We start from the raw sequence: 14608 nt of genomic DNA on the forward strand, positions 1-14608 counted from the left end.
ACCACCTGCTAAAGCAGGAAATATTTTTAGCATTAGAAGGACTAATCTCTTCTATTATTTTATTAATTCTTACTATTTCCTTAGAAAAAGATAATTAGTAAAAGCATATTTGACTGAAGCCTTTAAGATGCACATCTTCAATTACACACAAAATATCAATACATTTAAAATTCGTGCTATCTTTGTATTTCTCCATAGAAAATATCTCCTCCTCACGCCAGATAATCCAGATGCAGTCAATCTTTTGGTGATTATTACCCTGCAATTAAAGCAAAATGCAGTCAGTTACCTCACAAAGAAAACCTGGTGCTTTTCAGAGCCTCTGGATGCAAGCCACCATATTCTTTGCTTCAGTACTCTACTCTTATGAAGAGCAGGGCTTTTCCAGAGATGTTGGCTGTGAGCATGCTCAGATTTATAATTTTAGTTGTCCTATAGGAGGGGAAAATAAAAGTTAACATTAATGACCGAGATGAAGGTATTGAGTGAGCCTTCGGCAAATCTGCAGGTGACTCACTCAAAGCTGTGTGTTGCAGCTGACACATGAAGGATGGGATTTCCTCTAGAGGGCCCTGTAAAAACTCCACAAGTGGGCCCATGGGAATCTCATGAGGTTTAACAAGACCAAGTGCAAAGTCCTGCATCTGAGTTGAGGCAAATTGCAGTATCAGTCCAGGCTGTGGGATGAACAGATGGAGAGCAGCCCTGGGGAAAAGGACTTGGGGGTGCTGGTGGGTGAGAGGCTGGACACGACCCAGCCATGGGCACTCCCAGCCCAGAAAGCCAAACATGTCCTGGGCTGCATCCAAAGCAGCGTGGGCAGCAGGGGAGGGAGGGGATTCTGCCCCTCTGCTCTGCTCTGGTGAGACCCCAGCTGGAACCCTGCACCCAGCCCTGGGGTCCTGGCACAGGAAGAACATGGAACTGTTGGAGTGAGTCCAGAGGAGGCACCAAGATGATGAGAGGGATGGAACACCTCTTCTGTGAGGCTATTCTGTAATTCTATGATAACACTTAAATCAAAAGACATTTTTTTCTATGATTCATGCATTCCTTCAGGCCTAAGGGTCTAATTAAAAGCATTAAGGCAGCTCTAAAGAAAAACATTGTAAGAAATTATTCCTGTTAAGACACGCTATATGATTTTTACATGCAAGAAAAGGATCAGAGTCAAGAAATTGAAACATCCATCATGTAGACAAAACTATTACATAAGCTATTATTATATAAACTTACTATAAAAACTCATCATTAGTTAGAATGAAGGACTGTGTATGATTAATTAGTAAGTAAAGCAAGAGGTTCAAGTCTTCATACCAAATTATGGATGAAGATGATCCTGGTGATACAACCTATATTTACACAAAGCACTGCAACAGATGTTCTGCCTCATGCTGGAAACATCTAAGCTTACATGTAAAAACGTTCATGAGGAAATTAACACTGTGTAATTTTCTCCTCCATGGCTTGTTAAAATATGTTTTATTTGTGTACACTTTTCTGTTGCAATTATGTGTTTTTGTACGCATAAACCTTATATACTTATCCTGCACTTTGTTAGATGCAGTTCTCATCAGTATACTAAACAGGTAACAGTGCATACTTACTCTTATTTCACTTTTTCATGTGACCTTTACATGCTAGAGATTGTATACTTCATCCTCATTTTTTTCCTCCCTTTTGAAGGATGTTGGTTTTTTTATAGACTTCTCCCTATGCTGACACTGCTACGTAATATTTAAGGTACTTTAGTAGCAGTGTTTGGCTAGATGGATTCTCCATTCATGGAGCTCAACTTCTCAACTACTGAAAGTGCAATGTTGCAATAATGCCCCAAATAAATTTCACCAAATTAAAAAATATAGATAAAGCTCTTCCATTTCTATTAAATTGTGGTGTTTTTGTGATGTGTGCAGTCTGCTGCCTTAAAAACAGAGTTCATTACTAATACAATTACACAAAGTGTAATTGAGTAAGTTTTATGTAATGTGAATATATACAGGTACAATGGAAAAAAGTCATCACAATTTCACTGGCTTTGCAATGATACATTTTACATTGAATGTCTATTGTTGATGAGGTTATTCACATAGTTCACTCAAAATTTTTCATAGTGGTCATTTTTAGGTGGTTATGCAAACTTCTGGGGCGAGCAAATTTATTTTGGTCATGTTTGAAAATTGGTTTTGAAATCTTAATTTACTGTGCCTTAATTTACTAAATCTTGATTTATTATGTGTCTGAATTTTCTGTGTTAAAGCAGAAAAGGAAATGGCTTTGGGGAAACCAGGCAGAAGACTTATAGTAATTCATACTTTAATCAGTAAAGCACAAGAATTGCTTTACCAGCATTTTTTTTTTTTTTAGGTTACTTGCCAGTTAGCAAACAGACAGGTAGGTGTACTTTTGGTCCACCAAATCCACTTCTCGAGTAGGTTTTTCACCAGTGACCTGGATGATATTTCCAAAAGATATTAATGTAATCTCAAATATTTTCTGTAAATTTAGTATTCCATAGAAGTAATTTTCAATCTATAAAAGGCTGTAGAAACACTTTAATCTCTGAGTTCAAACATGAAGCAGCCAGAAGGTATAGTAATATATGTAATTTTTTTCACCCGGAGACAGAATATTTCCTTGCTCTAGACTGGATATATTCAAAAAGCTTTCTGCTAGCCTGTTTACACTTAATATTGCACTAAATTATGTTTGACTAGCTAATTTCAGCCTGTAGAGTAGCATTCTGATGATTATATAGACCTGCAGCTATTGATTGCTGACAGAAGTATAGTATATGGAGTTATCAAATCTTCATTTCACACTTCAGGATACACCAAGTTTTTTGTTTAGTCTGTTTCTACACAATTAAAAATAGTCTTCAGTTAAAGGTTTTTTGTGAAGCTTATTTTGTTCACTTTAAGCATTTGAAGATACAACAGATATTTAAGGATGTCTGCTGTTGATATTAAAAATTATTTTAGCCAAAATTATGTAATGAAAAAGATCAAATATAAGGAGAAAAATGAGTCCATCATTAGTTCCCAATCAAAATAAAAGCAAGAGGGAAAATAAACCGGACTAACTCTTTTGTTTAATAAATGTCTGTTAAAAGCAAATAAACCTTGCTTTTCTCAAACTCTTATTTTAGTAATGTTCTAGTACTTTTGGTTTTATTAAAACCAAAATTATTTATTTGGTTTTATTATTAGAACAATTAGAGTAACCAGTAAAAAGGCTCTCTGTGTAACCTCTTTCCACTATTTCATGCTGCTTTGGGAAAAGGTAGGTTGTTGGATTTTAAAAGTGTCACTCAAGTAATTTTGTTGGTTTCTCTGTTCTTATACTCTGAATTCATTCATTACTAATTTTCTCATTTAGCTGTCGACTTTTTTGGGGTGGAAATGCCTGTAGATTTTTTGTCACAGAAATTTAGGTGATCATTAGATATATGAAGTAGCCAGAGATCAATACCCTATAGTATGAAAAGAAGCAGAACAGAAATGGGAGAGGTTTTTCTTTTGGGGACTTTTCTTCCACAGTGATCTTCTAAATGTAGAATAGTAAGAAAGGATTTCATCTCACTGGCTTCCACTTACCAAGAAGTGGTGGATTGAACCCAGAGGACAGCTAATCCTTCAACCAAGTCACTCATTCACTCCCCCACATTGGTACACAGTGACAGAATTAGAAACGTGAAAGTGGGAAAAACTCATGGGTTGAGATGAAGACAGCTTAGTAAGTGAAGAAAAAGAAGAGATGGGGAAGAACTGAAAGGTGGTGACAATCAGTCACCACCTTCCACCACCAGAATGATGCCAAGACAGCCTGCAAGAAATGGTTAGTTTGGAAAATCTGTCCCCAGTTTTGTTGCTGAGCATGATGCTATGAGGTATGAAATATCTCTGTCTCTGTGTCTTTATCTCTTGACGGTTTCTCACCTACCTGCTGAGGGGCAGCTTGAGATACTGCTGGAAGCACTGCTGAGCAACAGCTGTGTGTTATAAACACCACTTTGGCAACATGTGAGCTGCTGTAAAAAAATTAACTACATCCCAGCAGAACTCTGTACATCATCATATGAGAATTGAATATGAGTAATGAATAAGAATAAACCTTTGAAAATGTGTGTGTGTGTGTGTGTGCAACTGTAAATGTATGTGATTACATTTTCTTCTTCTTAGTCCTTAATCTGCAACTAAAATTTAGACATTTTAAATTGAAAGTAGGGCTGCAGTTAGAATAGGATGGAAGCAGATGAAAATAATATCAAACGTGACAAAATTTCTTGCTACAACAGGAAAAAATTGATGTTTGGCTTTCTTAGAAGAATGTTACATAGTCATAAACTTCCCACAAGAATAGATACAATTGTGTTGGGAGTCAAGTGGCAGGGTGGAAATTAAACTATTTTAATAAGTCTGAGTATGGGTGCTAGTTCCTTATATGAAGGCCTAGAAGATTATGTTGGCCTAGAGACACATTCTTAGGCAAATATGTTCCTCCAAGATTCTGATACTCCACTTGCCAGGGTGACCGTGAATAAACAGTATGAATGTCAGGAACCAAAGAAACTATGTCATGATGCAAAAAAAATTAAACTCATGCTTGTAGATTGGATGTGGTGTTATGCAAGGATGTGGTGCTTACCAAAACAGACTCTGAGACGGAGTCTTACTTAAGGTGAATAATTTATTTAGGGTGTAATGCAGAGCTCTACGTCAAATACTAATTGTAGCAATGACTGTAGAAGCAGGGGAATGCTTGGGGGAAAAAGAATGCAAGAAGGATTAGATAGGGTGATACAGTGAGAGACTCCAGGAGCTCAATCTGTTTAATTTATTGAACAAAAATTTAAATGGTAACATACGGAAGACACTGATGAGACAGTATATATACAGAACAGTGTATGTTACAAATGCTTCATTTTATGGTAATTGTAACTAGGCAAATTTAGAAAAATCATCCGGTTCTGTGGTGGGTGAAATTTTTGGGTTTTGATTGGTTGGGTCTTTTGTTGGTTTGTTTTCTGCTTGGTTTCTTTTTCCTTTAACAAAGGATGAGTTAATCCTATAAAAATTATATTATATTGATTAAAGATATTTGCACAGAAAGAGTAACTTATTTGTAGAAGCCTCTGCCATTTTTAGTATGAAATGTTAAACACTTGATCACTTTAACAGACTGTGCAATCACCTAGTTTAATTTCAATAATGACTGTAAGGGTGATGCAGCATCAAAAGTTATTGATATGGCTCTGACCAAAAGAATATTCTACTGAAATTGTGGTAGTGTAAGTATGGGATAATTTTTTCCCGTTTTTTCACAAGATTAACAGTAGAAATATCTGCACTCCTTTACTGGGATGAAATGTTAAAACAATAAGAACCATTGTGTGAAACACTTGCAAATACAAGGCAGGTCAGAAGTTAAGCCATCTGCATTGAAGGGCTGAAATCATTTAAAGCTGAATACAAATGTAGAAAACTGCATATTAACCTTGTGGAATTGGTAGCATTTGAGAGCCTAAGCAGGCAGAATTGAACAAAGACAGAAAGATAGAGGCATCAAACAAAAGAGGTATCAGCAGCTGAGAGAGAAAGAAGGGCTTTTTTAGAAAAAAAATAGTTGATAGCAAAAAACAACTGTGCACAGTTGATGCAACTGTGAACAGAAAAAAAAATCTTTTTAATTTTTTTTATTCTGCTTTGAGGAAATAATAAAGAAACAGGACTGCCTGAAACATCAGTTTTTCCTCCTCACAGAAATATTGAACCTCCCAAAAAGTTTCTAATTGCTTGAGATACATGGCAATTTTTTATTATAATTTATTAAGGAATTTCTTTTTCTAAGATTTCTCTTAAGGATTTTCTTTCTTCAGATGTATCTGAATTATATTATACTCTTGTAAATGTTATTACAATATGTTATATGTAATAACAATTTAAAGTAATTTCTGTGAAAGCAAACCCTAATTAAATATACAATAGAATATCTCATAGTTTTTATATTACTGTGTAGAGCAGTTTTTAAGTAGCTGAATTTGAAAAGGATAAGAAATTTTTAAACGGGTGAAATTTTGACATTCATGAAGTAAAAATGAGTAAAAATACCACTGAATTTCCTCCTCTGCAAGGATTTAAACAGAGACTGGCTGTGGCATCACAACTGCACTCCACCTTCTGTTTCATCTTCCCACTATTGTGTTTGGGAAGACACACATGCTGACTGCATTCCATCCAGGAAGTAGCAATCACATTTTCCCCTAACTTCTGTAACTTGTGTTCTGTTATAACTGCATGTATAACTTTTTATTCTTCTCCATCATCTGATCTCCCACTTTGTATTGTATTGTTTGTATGCTGACTGTAATTTCGATCTGTTAAAATTTAACAAATTTAACTTTACAGATTTCTTTGATTTATACCTCAGCCTTTTTTATATTCAGTATTCTCACCCTATTCTATAGATTTCTGAAGAAATCTGTCTCTGTTTTAACCCTTTGTTTAGGAAAAATCTTCTATGCTATCTATACCTACTTTGCAAAGGATAAGATACATTTTTGTTGTCGGTGTTGCTCACTTCATTCAACTTCCAACTTCCCAGATTTAGTCTGGAATTATAGAGGTTTCATGCAAATCTCTGCTGCCGAAATGTTTTTTCTGCGGTGAAACACTCTACTGTTGAATTACCATGGCATCTTGACAGTTTTAGGCCTTTATAAAGAGGATTCATTAACCAGTTCTTGAGATCTGTGTTTCTGTATGTGGTAAAAAAATATATGGCTTACGACCTTTGTGATAAATTCAAACAGATAAAGCAACTTAGTATTTAATATGTTTGGGTACATGGTAATTAGGTAAAAAAAAATACACACTAAACCAAAGCAAGAAACTGCAAAATAATATTTTAACAGTGTTGTCAGAAAACAATAATGATAATATAGTAATGATAAATCTACTTTTCAAAAGGTAGAGTAAATATGCATGATATAATGTATTTCTTCTATCATATATTCAGATAACAGAGGAAAATTTTGGTGGCATCATAGGGGTTTTCATATATGTTAGAAACATCAAAATCTTTAAGGAACACATTAGAATTAGCTGATGTCCAACATAAAGCACAGTTCTAGAATGTTGTACAAATCAACTCTGTTCTCACTAAACTTTCAAGAAGTGTCAGTGTGCAGCATTATGGGTTGCTGTGCCTATCTCTGTCATATTTCCACATGTAAAAACATATATTTAACTAAAAGCAGCACACATTTTTGCATCAGAAACCTCGTAAGTAATTTTTAATGACAGAAGCCTCTGCCAGAACTTAGGCTGGAACCCTTGACAATGGAAATGGGATGAGGCATTGCTAAAAAATATAGTAGCTGTTGTTGACATTGCAACTCCTAGGTATTCACAAAGCCTCATAAACATATTCATAACCTGAATAAAGAGAAAGAACTATAACTTGTGTGTTTTGTTCTTTCACAAAGAAGCTTCAAACCTGCTCTACTTATGGCAATGGTAGCTCCCTAGAGTCATTAATTTGATCCAAAATTCTCTTTTGTCTATTCCCTGACCAAATCCAACACTGTCCTAGGAACAGCACTGACCTTTAATGGTCAACATGGACTGGTCATTGATCTGTTAATAGAAATAGCTATACATCTTCCCTGTCACTTATTCTGATTTTCTTGTGGAGGAAGCAGCAGTTAACATATGTTGTTCACAGGGATGTAATACTACATGTCCTTGAGAAGGGATACATCTGGCCTTTTGTCTGTATTTACAGATACAGGTCCTTGCTGGTGTGGAGAGAAGATACAGGAGGCCTGTAAGTGCTAACAAGCACTTCAATCCTAGATAGTTGTTCAGTGGAGTGAACACACCTCACATCGGAAGGGTGGGAGGATTTTTCATAGAAGACAAGAAAAGAGTATCTGAATTTTACATTAACTTTGTAAATTTCAGTGACTGGGGTGGTTTAGCAAAGAAGTGATTCTTCTGAGGAAGTTATAGCAAAACCAATCAGTGACCAGGCATGAAAATCGACAGCTATTAGACAGCTATTAGACTGCTAATCGACAGCTATGTAGCCATTAGAAAGATGACACGCCTCTGCAAAAACACAGGGTTAAAAATCAGAGAAATCGCAGGAAGAGCCCCTTTTTCCTTCTGGCCTTGGAAGAGGTAAGAAGGCAGCCCTGCTCCCTCGTTTCGGGGGCTGGGATGGCCAGGAATGCTTTGGCCAGACCTGGCCTGGTGACTCCCAGACAGGGGAGCAAGGGGATGGGGCAATATGCCCCTGGCCTGGATCGAGTTTCCAGCGGCTCCTAAAACATCCTGCTGCTAAGCCATGGGAGCCGAGTGACCCCCTGCTCTGGTTACTCCCCAGGCAAAGGAAAAGGTAGTGGGGAAAAGCTTGGCCAGGCCAGAGACTCTGCAGCTGAGACCAAAAGCAGCTCCACAGCTAAGGAGAACCCCGAGATGCCAGCCCAGCTTCAGTTCCTGACAGCTAAGGAGAACGCCGAGATCCCAGCCCAGATTCAGTTCCTGACCCTACCATCTTTAGCCACTTCCCGGAGAACTACCATCCTGCCCTCTGCAAACCTGGGAGATGTTAGCTCCTTGAAAGATGGAACTTACAAAGCACTAATACTCTCTCTGAGTGAGAGAATTTACAGAGTGACTGAGTGACACAGCATGAGAGTAAAGTCAGTCAAGAGAGTAAAAATCCTAATAGATGAAGAGATGGTGAAGATGCCTTAGTTTTTAGGCTAAAAGTATTTTATAAACCATGGTAATGAAATGTAATGTATTAGAATATCCCTTCAAATAGTGGAAAATATGGACTGGGGAAACGATTGTTCAGATTGTGGATTGGAGCAAAGGTATTTGTGATGGATTAAATGAATATTGATCTTATAAGAAGCTGTGATCCTATGAGAAATTTGAACAGAGAGATGAGATATGATATGAAGCCCTCTGCCCCAGGGAAGAAGTGAAAAGAGATCTCTGTTCCATGAGATGAAAAAAATCCTTTGCATTTGAACTGTTGATTTTGAAATGACACCCCAGTTGTGCCCATGACCCATATGCAGCTCGGGAAAGCTGCCAATGGGAGGGACTTCACAACAGCAGGGTCCTGGGACGCTCTTTTTTGCCAGAATTGAAAGCAACAAGAGAACTGTCCTATGTTGTCAGTGGGCAAATTCCATGGCAGACTAAAAGAGATTTCTCTCCGAAATAAAGTGATGAAAAACTATTTTAAAGTAGTGAAACTGGCTGAAAATCACAGGGTTTGTCTCTCTATGTTATTAGTAGGAAAGTGAACAGTTGTGGGGGGAGGAGAAGTGTTTTGAAGGTTTAATTTTGATTCTCATTTTTTCTTTTAGTGTGTGCTTATAAACCTACCTTTTAAACCTTTTTTAAGTTTGAGCTTGCTTTGCTTTTCTCCTATGCCTATCTCAGAGCGAAAAAAGTGACTGATTATGGTAGACACTCAGATCACTACACTAATTTTGGAAAACAGAAATTGGTGAACATGAAACCACTACACTAACTTTTAACAGTCTTCCTAAATTGTTTCCACTGATATCACAAAAAATCATGAATCTGCTTTAACTAAATTCTTAAACTAATGCTAGGAATACTGGAAAGATAAAGTGAACACTATCTTAATTATTTTTGATTTTTATTTCTCATTTTATTTTAACTGATAGCGGTAGTGGTCATTATACTATTAAGAGATCTTTGGGTATAAGCAGTCAGTATGTGTTAGGACAAGATAAAGGAACAGTCTTATGATGGAAGACTGAAGAAGAAATTGGAAAAATAATCTAGTCACGTTAACTACTTTGGAATGAAACTGAAAGAAGGTCTATGTGAAATAATTCCTTAGGATATGAAGTCATTAGTCACAAGTCTTTTTTTAAACTTTTTTTTAAGAAGAATGTATTTACAATATTTGATCATGATGTCTGCTTAAGGACCATTTTGTAAAAGGAGAAGATTTTTTTTTTTTTAAAAATACTCTTAAGAGCATCTTTTACATCAAAATATTGTGACATTTTATTTTCCTGCTTTAGAATACTGTAAAGTCAAATATTTTTGTTTATAATCTGTATGTGATTGCAAGTCTTTTAGAGATAGTGTGATGCTTTTATTTCTAACATCATCCTGAAGACTCCATCTTCCTAGAATATTTCTTTAAAACATTTAAGAGTGCTTGGAGAAAATAATTATGTTCATATATTATTGAAATTCAGAATGTGGACATTATCTTACATTCTAACTCACAGACTCAGAAGTAGCTACTACAGTTTCTATTTAAAGAGATAAACATGAGTTACTTGACAGGACTCCAAATAATGAACATGGAAATTCAAACATATAGACAACCAGAGATATGTAAGCCTAAATAGAGCTTTAAGTAACAAATCTTGAGCTTTTGATTTTCCTTTGAAGCAATCAATTCAAAAAACAGCCTCACTGTCAAAGTAATATGGACAAAAGGAGCACCCTTTTTTCTTTCTTTTTTAAACTTTTTTCTTTTTTCCACCCAAGATTACACTGACTAAAACCCCAAGATGTGAAGAAATGAGAAGAGACAGAGTAAACAATACTGCTGAGAAAGCCTTTAACTTTCATTTCTCAAAACCATTTTTAATTCTTCAAGATAAGACATAATGAGGACTTAATAGAGTTTTTTCTTCCAGGCTAAATTTTTTATGGCAGATACTGTGTGGCTGATACTTCTGATGAAATGCAATAAAGTAGTTCCTACTGAAGTTTTATGGATTAGGATTGCACATAATGAGACCTTTCTCTAACATAAATTCTTATGAGTCAATACATTTATGAGTGCAAACAATCTATATACTCCAGAACATATCATTCATGAAAGAATATTTGAATCCAAAACAATTTTTCTATAGTGAAGTAGTAAAGAATAGAAACTTATTTTCATTACTATAACTGTTATATTTTTTTTTCAAATATTGCCTTAATAGCATGAATATTCACTTCCAAGTTAATAATTGAGACCCCTAAAAACTATCTGAGACTAATAAGAAAGATTACTGAGGGTGAGAAAAGTATTAAAAAATAATGCAATGTTTGTTGACAGCAAGTGTTTGTGTGTCAGGTAATAAAATAAAACTGGCTCTGCCATGATACTGACGAGAAGTTTCCCTATACTGGACAAAGATCTGAAAAGCTTATTTAAACTCAAAGCCCAAACCAGTAATATTTATTAAAATCCATCTTCTTTTTTATGACCTTAGACCATTTACTGATAAATTGAAAGTTACATATATGAACAACTTACTGTGTTTTACATATGTTAATGCAAGAGATATACCTATTGACATTTTTATAATTAATTGTTCCTTGGGGATCTACTAAATTTTGACAAACGTTTCAAATTAAACAAGGTCATTTATTACGTAAAAAAAAAAAAAAAAAAAAAAAAAATACAAAAACAAAAAAACCTATGTGCATTAAAAAGTTCTAGAATGAATGAATGTATTTAGACAGTCACTTCATAGGCAAATGATACCTCACGTACAGATTGAGGGAGAGGAATTGAAAGTAAGTGAATTCTTTAAAAATCTACGTAACAGTGAAGTTACGGAAAGATCAAGGAAAGTGACTCCACTAGGCAGAACACTACCTAAAGGCAGTATCTGTAAAAGATAGACACTCCATAAAATATAATATTTTCTAACTTACAATCAGTCATTAAAAAACTGCTAGCATAAATGTGGTTGAGATTTTGAATTGTCTGGAACTTAGCAACTGTAAAAATTCCAGCATATGTAAGAAACCAATAATTTCCAAGTATAAAATATAATGGTTGCAAGAAAATCCATTACTACTACCCCAGATTACATTTATTTGAGTAAGGAAATGGAAAGATTGCTGAAATTTTAACATAAAAAGACAACTAAATTTAATGAATAAAAAAGTTTGATACCTACTGACTATGTTGTCTTTAAATATTCATAACGTAAATGCAGTAAAAAGAACCTTACTGTGTCTTGTCACCAGCAAAAATATCAACACTCAGCAAAGGATTGAAAGTTACTTATAACCTGTAATTGAAACAACATTTAATTTGCCAACTTTTCCACAGAGACTAGTTCTATCTTGTTTGATTTTTTCCATAACAGAAAGACCAATCGTCTTGATTAAATAGCTCTGACTTTTGCAATTTGACATTATTACTATAAATTGACACAGCACATATTTTTGCATAATGGTTTGGAAGACTGAAACCTTCCACTATCCCAAGTTTCTTTGAATTAAATTCTACTGTGTAACTGGCTCAGCTAAGGGGATAGAACTTATTCTTCATTGAAGTCCTATTTCTTATTAACAAGGAGAGTCTTACATTGGGGAAAAAGTTTTCTCTAGAATAGCATATTAATATACACACAGTTTTGATACTAAATACCACCGTCAGGGTTCACTGGATTGTAAAGGAGCTTTCTTGCATAGTTGGAGCACAGAATAGTCTGAAAGAAAGTGATGATTACACATCATTACACAGTAGTGTAAGCTAAGAAGTGACAGACCTATCTCCTCTCTCCTAAAGGCTTTAGCATGTTAAGTAAATATGCCAAAAGAAAAGCTAGGTAATGTGGAGTTCAGAAGTGTACAGTATTAAAAAAAAAAAAAAAAATAAACAAAACCAAAACCAAAAACAAACAAACAAACCAAAACAAAACAAAAAAAAAAACAAAAACAAAAAAAAACCCCCAAAACAAAAAAAAAACCCCACCCAATATATATATTAGTGAATCCAATAATTTCAAATATTCTTTAAATAATTTTATCTAATTTAACAAATGATGTTGAAAATGCAATCTAAGTGATTGTACAATAAGGGAGATTATTTTGGTGTATGCTAATATCAACTGTGCAAGTAGTGTTTTCTAGATAAAAGGAAAGTAATTCTTGACAGAAAAAGTCTGTAAGAAGGATTCATGACATTTCTGTCTTTTTATCAAATTAATTTGATATCAGTCTTTTTGTTGAGAATGTGCAGGACATGGAGTGTAATACCTCTTTAATACTGAGCCAAGATAAATACTCTCACTCAGACTGCAGATTATTGCCACTCAAGCAATGCTTTTTCAAGTTCAAGGGGAAAAAAAACCACCTAAGCTTTCATATTTTGTGGAAGTAATACTCCCTATTTCTTCTGCTTTCTACTTACACATTTTCTCCTCTCTCTTCATTTTTCTAGGCACAAGAATCTTTCACTGAATGTATTCATTCCCTTTTGGGTCTCCTCTGAAAACTTGTCAGTCAAGCTCCCCTGAAATATGTATCTGAAGGAACTTAGAATAATAAATAAGTGACACCATGTAACCGTAGAAGTCAGACAGCAATTTGGAGGCTCAGTAGTGAATGTAATGAAGTAATCTGAATTCATAAGCATCCATATGGTTGTTTAACTCTGTGTACTTGAGCACAAGTCCTCTGAGGAGGGGCTGAGGGAGGTAGAGTTGTTCAGCCTGGAGAAACAGAGCCTCAGGGAAGACCTTATTGCTCTCTACAACTGCCTGAAAGGAAGCTGTGTGACAGGATGAGGGTCAGTTTCTTTTCATAGGTAAAAAGTGACAAGAGAAAATCATACCTCAGACTGTACTAGGGGAGGTTTGGAGTGGATACTAGGAAAATTATCTTCACTGAAATAGTAGTGAGGCTTGAACAGACTGATCAGGAAACTGATTGAGTCACAATCCGTTGAGCTATTTAAAAAATGTGTAGCTATGGATCTGATAGTGTTAGATTAATTGTAGAACTTGATGATCTAAGGGTGTTTTTTTAAACCCAAATGATTCTATGAACCACATTTATTATCTTATCTTGGCTTTTCAGAAAGTTCTATAGCATATAGATTCTAGGGGCTTCCAAATACCTCAGTAGTAATTGGAATCAGAACAGAGAAATAGTTCTTGTAAGCTTCCATCTGAATTTAAGTATATTCACTGAACCGTTATTTCTAGTAGAAAAATAATTGAATCTGCTAAGTCACCTTTGATTCAAATATTGAATAAGGCTTTCTAATTTTATTCCTATTATTTAATTGCTTTTGTTTCAATATTCATTACTTCTCATGTGTTTTGCAGTATTAATAGTTCTTTGCCTATATCCTACATTGTAATCTTCCATGAGAAAACAGGACTACTGACTAATTTGGAAAATATTACCAAAAAGGAAACTACGCCATAACCCACTTAGGTAATTTCCAAATCAAAATTTGTTTGAGAATGTCAGAAGGAAGCTTAGCTTTATATTTCCTATATATGAATAATCTTTCTGTGAAGAGGCTGAAAAAACTGATTATATCATGGTAGTGCTTTCTTCATGGAAAAATACTAAGTGTGCCATATATTTTTACCATAAGACATTCAAAATTGCTCAGGAGACCATGACTCTGCAGATTTTAGTTTACATTGAATGTTGTTTTTTTTTTTTTTTCTGGATTCTGTCTCTGTAACTGATGTTCATCATGAATAACAACAACAACAAAAATTAGTAATTATAGATATTGGTATATAAATTGTGAACTTATTTCTTACTTTTTAAATTTGTAACTATTT

The sequence above is a fragment of the Sylvia atricapilla genome, chromosome Z, assembly GCF_009819655.1.
Source record: "Sylvia atricapilla isolate bSylAtr1 chromosome Z, bSylAtr1.pri, whole genome shotgun sequence".
Taxonomy (NCBI): Eukaryota; Metazoa; Chordata; class Aves; order Passeriformes; family Sylviidae; genus Sylvia; species Sylvia atricapilla.